The following is an 11,072-nucleotide window of genomic DNA, read 5'->3' as shown; positions in this document are numbered from 1 at the left end:
TACAGTGAAAAATGTATTAATACCTTTCAGTTAAGTGAATTTAGTATTCTTTTAAAAGTAAATTAGTTTAAAGTTAGTGCTATTATTAGCATTTTCGTTAATTTTCTTAAAATAGTAAATTATAAACATCACCATTATTATCATGGAAATAATGCATCTCAGCAAGCTCTACAGTTCTTTCTTTGACTCCATTCAATTATCTCTTTTGGTTTCGACGCAAAATCGTTTTTATCACATCGTTTCATATGCAAAAATAACGATTTCGAACCCACTACATTTGTGGCGAGCTCATGCTGTGTTAACTATTAAATAGCAGCAAAATGAAAAGAGATGTAGATAAAGTGTCAAATTAAAAGTTATAGAGAACATTAAGGGGCATCAAATGAACAATAGTAACGATAAATTTTGTTGATTAATAATTAGAATAATTAAAAAACTCTCCAAAAAACACAAATTTTGAGATATTTCGTTAGTAAAAAATCATTTAGTACACTTAACTAAAAGACATTTGTACATACATTGATAGGAAATTTTCTCAGCTTTCCAATGAAATCTTGTAAATAATGATATAAAGCATATTTTTTAGATTAGAGTCTTTTAAGCACTTGCAAGTCGGTTACGGGAAAAGTATAGTAATTAAATTACTAAGAAATGAGAAGAGATAGAAATATGACGTCCAAGAACAAATTATGAATCGTCCTAAAACTCAACTTTTGGATACTGGATATTGCTATAATCATACTTCATTATTTCGCGAAAATTAGCAAAAACCTCCTCAAAAACACTAACTTTTAACTACTTTACAGTTAAAAGGTAATTAAAACTAATTACTTAAAAGATATGAGAACACCATTCAATAGAAAATTTTCTCACCTTTCGAATGGAACTAAAACATTTAAAATACAAAGTATACTTTTAAAGTTAGAGGTATTTTAAGACAAATAAGTTTTTTACACAAAAAGTTCAATAACTCTGTAACGGTTGAGATTTGATGGTAGGTGTAGAACAATTTTTTTCTCCAAATATGGCAGTCTATCACCCCCCGAGAGATTCTTAACCATGAACCAAACACCCTGTATATATATATATATATATATATATATATATATATATATATATATATATATATATATATATATATATATATATATATATATATATATATATATATATATATATATATATATATATATATATATATATATATATATATATATATATATAGGGTGTTTGGTTTATGGTTAAGAACGTCTCGAGGGATGATTGACTGTCATATTTGGAGAAAATTCTGCAATATCCTGACTTTTCCAAACAATTCATACTTACCACAGATGCCTCCAACTTCGCAATCGGCGCTGTGTTATCTCAAGGAACTATAGGAAGTGATAAGCCGATAGCCTTCGCTTCCAGAACTTTGAATAAGTCAGAGGAAAAATATTCAGCTATAGAGAAAGAACTATTGGCTGTTGTATGGGCTTGCAAATATTTTCGCCCTTACTTATATGGCCGGAAGTTTATTCTTTATACTGATCATAAACCTTTCACATATGGGCTTAATCTGAAAGAGACTAACAATAGGCTTGTCCTTTGGCGTCTTTCACTTAGCGAATTTGATTACGAAATACGTTACCGTCCTGGTAAACAAAACATAGTCGCAGACAGTTTATCAAGGATTCGGAACGAAATTAATATAAATGAGGAGGAAATCTCATCCGATAATGCCACGGTGCATTCTGCGGATACAGACGACTCCGAATTTATCCCGTGTACTGAGCTCCCGGTGAACACCTTTAGTAATCAAATAATTTTGAGAGTCGGGCCTGATGAGCCAGACAATTACGAACAAATATTCCCCAGAGTATATCGAAGAACGATAATAAAATCTGTCTTCGGCGTGCCAGTTATGATCCGTATATTCAAAGATTACATGGACCTTAGACGGACTAATTGTATCTACTGCCCGGAAAGTATTATGAACATCATCCAGATTACTTATAAAAACTACTTTAGCAGGGCTAAACCGTTTAAAATCGTCATTTCACAAAAACTTCTGATAGATTTACAAACACCCGAAGAACAGAACCTCGTGATAGAACAAACGCACGATTGTGCACACAGAGGAATCTGGGAAAATAATCAGCAAATAATAAAGAGGTATTATTTCCCGAAGATGAAAATAAAAATCAGAGAGTTCATCAAACTTTGCGACATATGTAACAAAAATAAATACGACCGGCATCCCTACAAAATTATATTAGGATCAACACCAAATCCGAACAGACCGCTTGACATAGTTCACGTTGACATCTTTGTAGCAGATAAGGAACACTTTCTGTCACTCTTAGACAAATTTTCCAGGTACGGTACTTTAGTACACATCAAATCCCGAAATATTTTAGATATAAGGAAAGGGTTAACTAAATTTTTCAAAATTTACGGGACACCACGCTTAATCGTATGCGACAACGAGCCAGCCCTTAAGTCTATAGAAATTCGTGGCCTCTTGCATGATTTAAATATCGAAATATTCTTCACACCACCTAACCACAGTGAAAGCAACGGTACGGTTGAACGATTTCATTCAACCATAGCAGAAATATTTCGCTGTAACAAACCAAATTACGAAGATCTAAATATTAAAGAAATATTTAACATTGCGTGTACACTGTATAACAACACAATTCACTCTGCAATAAAACTCAAACCTAGGGAAGTTTTCTACGGGTTGAAAGATCAACAAGAAAGACCCCTCAGTATAGAATTAATAGTAAAGGCCCGCAACGAACTCTATGACGAGGTTATGCTCGCACACAATAGATCAAAACTAAGAAATTTGGAATATCATAATAAACACAGAGAACCAGAACCGGAAATAGAACCAAATGCCATAGCTTACAAAAAAATTCAAGGCATCAAAAAGAAAACAAAGCCAAAGTATTTACCAGTCCGAGCATCAGAAAACAAGGGTAGAATACTTGTAGATGACTCTGGCCGGGGAATACATAAAGATAATGTCAAAAGAATTCAACAGATTTTGTACTTTCAGAAAACGAGATGATCGACGCCTGCAGAATCCTCCTGATTTGCCTCCTACTCACTCTTCCCATCACACCCTATTCACAGTCCATCCAGATACATGACATAACAAACAACGCAGGTGCGTTGCTTCTTCAAAGAGGGGAGGGAAGAATAATAGCGGGGTATGATAGACTTTTACACATAATCGATTTTACAAAATTTGACGTGTCTGTCGCAATCATTGAGAACGTAATAAGTCAGATAAAAAAATCTACAGATTTTTCAGCAATAATTCTAACTAAATTAACTGAAATAAAGTTCATCCTTAGTACCTTGCACGACAGACCAAGAAATAAACGTTCAATTAACATATTAGGAACCATAATAAAAGCGGTGACCGGGAATCTAGATGCTGAAGATATGAACATACTTAATTCTAATTTAGATAACCTCAGGAGAACAGAAAATGTATTAATCCATCAGAACAATAGACAAATAAAAATAAATTCTAAATTCGAAAATAGACTCAATATGATTACCGATGGTTTCAGAAACCAACAAAATGTACTTAATAAAATCATTGACAACGAAGATTATGTTATAACAGAAAATCATAAAATTTCAATTATTTTTCAACTAGACTCCCTTCTGAACACACTAAAATCAATTGAATATTGTATAATGTTAGCGAAACTAAATATTGCCAGTAAAACCATTTTCACACCAAAAAAAAAAAATAGAAATAATAGCGCAGGAAATTAAAAACCAAGGCCTAGAAATTCACGATGCAGACGAAGCATTCAACTATCTGACAACAACCATCTTCTACAAGGGACCAACACTCATCATCAGCATCAACGCTCCACGCCTACTTTCTGAAAGATATAGAAAAGTCATCATCGAACCCCTACCACTCCTGAACCAAACCGTTAAACTAACGCACAACACAGTTTTCATTAACCCGACACAAATACTTGCAGTAATTTCCAAATGCCAAGAATACAACAGAGTGACAATCTGCGAGAGGAAACAATTGATTGAAATTAGCGATGATCCTTGTGAAGCTACACTTCTAAGAGGCCAACACGGAAAGTGCCATTTATCAGAAAAACCTTCGTCATCAGAAACAAGACCACTAACCCCAGGAACACTGTTGGTGATATCCGTTCACCAAGACGTACGCATCAACAGCACCTGCGACATCAGCAATAGGACGTTAACCGGAATCCACTTGGTAACGTTTCTAATTGCTCACTCCACATTAGAAACGAGCTGTTCGAAAATTTTGAACTCTGGTTCTATCAACCAACAACTTTGCCGCTGCAATCAGGCAAAATACAAACTATGCAAATAGAGCGGCACGTAAACATATCAGAGCTACACCAACTCAACATAGCAAACAGAAACCGCCTCGAAATAGTTAACGTGGAACACCGACTTGGATTTTTATCGCTTAGCACAGCAGTTGTCCTCATTTTCGCATTGTTGATTTTTATACTTGTTAAATATTACCAGTTTACAAAAATAGAAAATTGCTCGGGACGAGCAATACATGAAGGGGAAGCAGTTAAGCGCGAATCCGCCCTAACGACCATAAATGATAACTCGGCCAAAAGCATCATAGCAACCCCCGAAATAGCTGAGCCAGCGTCGCGTACGTGGAACACGCGTGAACGACCAAACATCGGACCATCATGGGAGCCACCGTTACCAGGTGCAAGATCAGCAGTTCTAGGAATCAAGCTAGGGACTCAAGTGCTCGATAAACATTGAATAAATCAGTCTTTAGTGTGCTGTCGAGTAGGTTAGTTCAGTTTTACTTTTCAAAAAGAAATTGTCCAAAGCAAAGACTTTTACTTATATATATATATATATATATATATATATATATATATATATATATATATATATATATATATATATATATATATATATATATATATATATATATATATATATATATATATATATATATATATATATATGTATATATATATATATATATATATATATATATATATATATATATATATATATATATATATATATATATATATATATATATATATATATATATATATATATATATATATATATATATATATATATATATAGGGTGTTTGGTTCATGGTTAAGAACGTTTCGAGGGATGATTGACTGTCATATTTGGAGAAAAAAATCGTTCTACACATACCATGAAATCTCAACCGTTACTAAGTTATTGAACTTTTTGTGTTAAAAACTTAGTTGTCTTAAAATAGCTCTAACTCAAAAAATATACTTTGTATTTCAAATCTTAGATCCATTGGATAGGTGAGAAAATTTTCCACTGAAAAATGTCCTCAAATGTTTCAGCTAATGAGGTTAAGTAATCTTTTCACAGTAATTTATTTAAAATTTAACAATTTTGATCGATTTTTCGTTCACTTCGCGAAAATCTTAATAGTTAATATCACTATTTTAATAATTCAAATTGTTAGTCTTGAAAAGTTGTATAATTTGTTCTTTGACATGATACATTTATCTTGTCTTATTTTCATGTGTTTGGGTTATTGAACTTGGATATTTTATCTCATATTCACTAATACTAGCTCTTAATGAAAAAGTATGGCACTTATTGTACCTTTTCTTATTTTTATTCGAAAGCCAGGAAAACTTTGCAGAGAAAAATGTATTATTACCTTTCAGTTAAGTGAATTTAGTATTCTTTTAGAAGTTAATTAGTTTAAAGATAGTGTTATTATTAGCATTTTCGTTTTTTTCTTAAAATAGTATATAATAAACTTCACCATTATTATCATGGAATTGATGCATCTTAGCAAGTTCTACAATTCTTCCTTTTTACTCCATTCAATTATCTCTTTTAGTTTCGAAGCAAAATCATTTTTATCTTCTCGTTTCATATGCAAAAACAACGATTTCGAACTCACTGCATTTGTGATGAGGCCATCCTTTGTTAACTATTAAATTGCAGCGAAATGAAAAGCGATAGGGCTAAAGTGTCAAATATCAAGTTGTAGAGAATATTAAGGGGCACCAAATGAACAATAGTGACGATAAATTTAGTTGATTAATACTTAGAATAATTACAAAAATCACCAAAAAACGCAAATTTTGAGTTATTTTACTAGTAAAGTCATGTAGTAAATTTAACTAAAAGATATCTGTACATACATCGAAAGGAAATTTTCTCAGCTTTCCAATGAAGCCCTGATAATAGCGATATAAAGCATATTTTTTAGATTAGAGTCTTTTAAGGACTTGCAAGTCAATTACAGGAAAAGTTTAGAAGTCAAATTACAAGGAAACGAGAAGAGATAGGAATATTATATTGAAGAACAAATTATGAATCGTCCTCAAACCCAACTTTTGGATAATAGATATTACTATAATCATAATTCATTATTTTGAGAAAATTAACAAAAACCTCATCAAAAGCACTAACTTTTAACTACTTTACAACTAAAAGGTAAATAAAATTAATTATCTGAAAGATATGAGGACATCATTCAATAGAAAATTTTCTCATCTTTCCAATGGCACTAAAAGATTTAATATACGAGGTATACTTTTTGAGTTTGAGGTGTTTTAAGATAAACAAGTTTTTTACACAAAAAGTTCAATAACTCTGTAACGGTTGAGATTTGATGGTATGTGTAGAACGATTTTTTGCTCCAAATATGACAGTAAATCACCCCTCGAGAGATTCTTGCTCATGAACCAGACACCCAGATATATATATATATATATATATATATATATATATATATATATATATATATATATATATATATATATATATATATATATATATATATATATATATATATATATATATATATATATATATATCTATATATATATATATATATATATATATATATATATATATATATATATATATATATATATATATATATATATATATATATATATATATATATATATATATATATATATATATATATATATATATATATATATATATATATATATATATATATATATATATATATATATATATATATATATATATATATATTGACTTATATTATACGTGAATTGATGTGCTGTAAAAATAATACAAGAATGTCTTCCTAGAGGTATGGAAAGTTCAAAGCATTATCAATGTTTTATTGTCCACGTAAGGCCGTGAAGAGCCTACAGAATGCATTTGGTCTGCTTGGTTCACCTGTACATACAAAAACAAACTTTTGTATACCCAGACAGAGGTATTTATATTTACAGACATTGAAAATAAGTTTAGACTTCTACAAGCGTTTTAGTGCAAAGATATTTTGTATCGAGAAGTGAGCAGCTGTATCCTTGCTGCTTTTTGAGAAAGTAAAAACAAAAAAAAACAAATAATTTTGGAGAAAAGCGAAGTGATAAATTGAAAGAATAACCTATAATACTATAGTTAGTAAACAGAAAATGGAAATGGAAAATGGAAACTAGTTGAGAAGCACTTGAAGATGAAGCCTCCGCCATAAAGAAAAAAATGGATTCACAAAGCTTGGAGATCGGAAAAATTGGAGTGAGATTTTGAACGTTAGTAAATAGTAGGATGACTTGAGAAACTCAAGTTGGCGACAGCATATGTACGGCTTTGTACGCTTGGCCCCTTGACCGGGTTATTCCAATAAAGGGAAGGTATAGAACAGAAAAAAAAGCTCATATCAGCCCTCCCGGCCTCCTCGATACACCACTATCGAGGCTATTGTAATCAATATCTTCGAGTGGGCTTCTTATATAAATAGTCATAATGATTGGTGGATTATTAACATGAGAATCAGAGTTAAAAATAATCGAAGCTCTTTTTTAACAGCTGAAAATGAACATGATGCGACTCGCGGTGAATAGAAAAAATATTTGTTCAAATATCCATGTTATTCATTCAGTTGAATATCGTATAATATATTCATTTCACCCATTATCTAGGACAATGTTTTCAAATGCCGGTAAAGCATATGAAACAACAATCATCATCGCTTACATTGTGCCAGTGCCTACTTTGATGCGTTTGATTCGTTGCTGCATGGTCGGTTCGTGTAATAATCGGAGACGAATGAAAATCTGCATGGATGAATGGACGGTTCGTTCGTTTGACGTTTTCAGCTGCGTCACTGAATATTGAAAATGAATGCGGCTGAATATGGTCAATTTTCATTCAATGAATTTGAAGATTTTTAACTCTGATGAGAACTAATTAACCTCTAGTAGTAGAACTTGATGCAAGTAGAAACTAAAATGAGCGAAGGTCCTTATATTTAGATAATTCTATTGAATCCATTGTGGCTTGATGATGTTTACAATACCGTCAATCCAATCAACATGCAAGAGGGAATTTTCAAATTTTTAAATTCTTGAATTTTTAAATTTTAATATTTTTGAATTCTTTAACATTTAAATTTTTAGATTCTTATATTTTCAAATAATAAAATTTTTAAATTTCTAGATTTTCAGGCTTTTAAATTTTTGATCTTTTAAATCTTTCTAAATTTTTGAATTTCCCAATTTCTAAATTTTCGTATTTTATGATATTTAAAGTTTTAACTTTTTAATTTTTCAATTTCTTTGAATTTTTACATTTTAAATTTTTTAAATTTTAAGCCTTCTAGCTTTTCTAAATTTTCAAATTTTTGAACCTTTGAATATTTAAATTATTAAATCTTAAAGTGTTAAAATTGTTCAATCTTAAAATTAAAATCTGAAAAATTTTAATCCTTTCGATTTAAAAGAATTTAAATTTTTATATTTTAAAATCGTAAAATTTATATATGTTTAAATTTTTAAATCCTCATATTTACATAACTTCAGATCCTTAAATTTCGAATTTCTCAAATTTAATCTTTAAATTGCAAAATTTTTGAACATTTATATTCTTAAATTTTCAGATTCTCAGATTTTTAGGTGCTTAAAACGTTGAATTTTTTATCTTCCAATTTTCAAACTCTTTAATTTTTAAACTTTCGTATTGTTCTTTTGTATTTGACCTATTTAAATCTAAACGTTTTTAAAAATGTTATATCCTATTTTTTTAAATGTTTTGTTTTTAAATTCTTAAATTTTGAAGTTCATGAATTGGATAATATATTAAAAATTCCAAATTTTATTTTATTTAAATTGATACAGATTAAGTTTTTTATAGCTACTTAATTTTGCTGCTTTCTAAAAGCACTAAATTCAAGCTAAGGCTAATTATTAACTTCCGTCATCTGTAAACTTCCTCATCTGCAATTCTTCAATACCAAACATTGTGATTTTCCTAAAAAAACACTCACTTACACAGTCCGCGAAATTTTGGCAATCTAGTGAAAGAATGACGAGTGTGAGTATTTTTGATTCAATTTTAATCCAACGAAAAGATCAGTTTATTTTTAATATCTTAAATATGTAAAATTTTCCATTTTAAAAGATCCAAATTTTGAAATTTTCTAAAATCCAAAATTTAAATTAATGAATTTTTACATATTTCAATTTTTGAAAATTTTATATTCTTGAATTTTTATGTTTAAAATCATTAAGTCTTAAATATTTACATTTTTTAATCTTAAGATATTATAATTTATGAATTTCTAAATCATTTTAATATTTTTTTTAATTTTTTTTTCTCATTTTTAGATTTCCAAATTCTCAGTCTTTTTTTCTTTTAAAATGTTTGGAATCGTTGAAATTATAAATTTCTTGGTTTCAATTTTTTTAATTTTCCTAACTTTGGGTTTTTAAATTTTGATGATTGTTTCCAGCATTTTGAGGTAACGAGAAGTCGTCCCCTTGGATTTCTAAGTAGAGTCCATTATTATCTTGCGCCATCTACAAACTTCGCAATCTGCAAATTTTAAATAGGAAAACTTTGTTCAAAAGTTGGTACACTGGAGACCCGATTGGATCAGTCCCCGATTTTATCAGCTTTTTGACCCGATTTTATAAGCTGCCTTTCTCGAGCGTTTTTGCTTGACCGCGAAACTGAGTCTGGTTGTAATCTCAAACGCTATCATTTCATACATTTTAACAGCAGTCGGGGTTAGAACGTGACTCAGTTTTGCTTCAAGCAAAAATGATATATTTTTCAACAAATCGAGAACATTCTTCCTACCGATGTACAACATACAACCGGGACCCGCGAATAGCACAAAATTTGTTAATTTGTAAATTTAATATCCAATGTTGCGGTATTCATACACAAATTTGGACATCCAGCTCGAAAACAAAAACAACCTGAAAGAGTCGGTAGAGAAGCAGAAAAAGACGTAGAGTCTTCTCGAGGAATATCGTTGGCAACGATTCTTTTTTGCGTCGGATGCCCGACGTGCTACCAACACTATCACATCAACAACCCGAGCGAATCTGAAGATGAAAAAGTCGGGTCGGATCTAAGAGAAGAGACGACAACAGGCTTCTTGCTCTTCTTAATTTTCTCGACTTGGCCCTGCCGAAAATCTGAAGACAAGAAGCGTTCATCGTTGCCAGATTCCCTTTGAATGCTTCTTACAATTGCCGAAAATAATTGTACCTAAAAGATCGCACCTCTACCAAGAATTTACAATGCTAGCTGCATTTAAAAATTAAATTAAATATTTATTCATGTCTCTCTTAACAATACACGTAACTATATCGCCATTCAGGTCTTTTATTCAATTTGCACGAAATGTTGATGTGTATGAAAAATAGCCAGAATAGATTCAGCAGCACTGTTTTCCATCCCGATTGTAAATATAATGAACGCTCATGACTGGAAAATGACCAATCAGAAGCTGGTTCAATATTGAGGTTAGGACTGGATCAAATTAGCTACGCGATTGTCTTCTCTTCTCTTAGGGTCGGATCGGATCGGATCGGTCTAGACCTTTAACTGTCAATGGAATTCCAAACGAAACATGGCGTCTCTTTGTTATTCTAGTCTCTTTAGGCCAGACTATCAATATAATGGAACACAAGGGAAAGGGAGGAGGGTTTCCAAACAATCGACTATCGATGTATAATCACACAATCGCAGCGAAAGTCAGCATCGAATAACCAAACAGACCGAAAATGCCGCGCAAATATGCTTT

The sequence above is a fragment of the Topomyia yanbarensis genome, chromosome 1 (genome assembly GCF_030247195.1).
Source record: "Topomyia yanbarensis strain Yona2022 chromosome 1, ASM3024719v1, whole genome shotgun sequence".
Lineage (NCBI taxonomy): Eukaryota > Metazoa > Arthropoda > Insecta > Diptera > Culicidae > Topomyia > Topomyia yanbarensis.
The sequence above is the reverse complement of the archived record's forward strand: the minus strand, read 5'-3'. Positions refer to the sequence as shown.